The sequence below is a fragment of the Carcharhinus amblyrhynchos genome, chromosome 9 (assembly GCF_965287045.1).
Source record: "Carcharhinus amblyrhynchos chromosome 9, sCarAmb.v2.hapA, whole genome shotgun sequence".
Lineage (NCBI taxonomy): Eukaryota > Metazoa > Chordata > Chondrichthyes > Carcharhiniformes > Carcharhinidae > Carcharhinus > Carcharhinus amblyrhynchos.
In genome coordinates, this window is record NC_137332.1 from 41661541 (window position 1) to 41662327 (window position 787).

A 787-nucleotide genomic window follows, 5' to 3' on the forward strand; every position below is an offset into this window, starting at 1 on the left:
AATTTAGACATTACTCTAGTTTTCAATAAATCCAGGTCACCATCAGTGTATTGAAAATAGCAGCAGTTATTGATCCACGGTCTTCTAATGGTTGAATAGATAAAAGAAATGATTTTTAAAAAAATGTGTATTCATAAAATAATTTAGATTTTGTTACACATTCTAAAGTGTAGGAGATTAAGGAGGGATCAAACAATATCACTGAGCAAATCAGAACAGATGTGTCAAAAAGTACCTTTCTAGTGAACAGTCTATGTAGTACAGCACAGGACATGGATCAAGTTTACAAAGATCAGTTAAGCTGTGAAATATATATAAAAAAAAGCTTTTTTTCAAAAATTGCTTAGTTGCTTAAATCTAAATCAATTTGCAAAACCTCAATTTGCAACACCAATTTAATTCAGTTTTACATGCCAATCTAAAAGGCAAAGGTCCAATATTGAGCTAGGAATAGGAAAACAAACATCTGCCAAAGTTGTCACTCAGTCGAGACTTCTACTAGAAAATACATGTATGAATTTCAGAACTGGCCATTATGCCTGCTTACCCATCAATTCACATATCTTGTCAATACTTGTATACTAAGGCTACTTGGACAAGGTACCCCAAGGCGCTTTGAGCATTTTCAGAGGACAGGAAACTGAACAAAATATTGACACAGCATAATAATAAACTGGATGTATGAACATATAGTTTAATACCATCTAAAGCAAAAATATTCCGGATCCAAGCAATCATGAGAAGTTCTGACTTTTCTGCAAAGTTGGAAACATGAACAGGCAGCAAA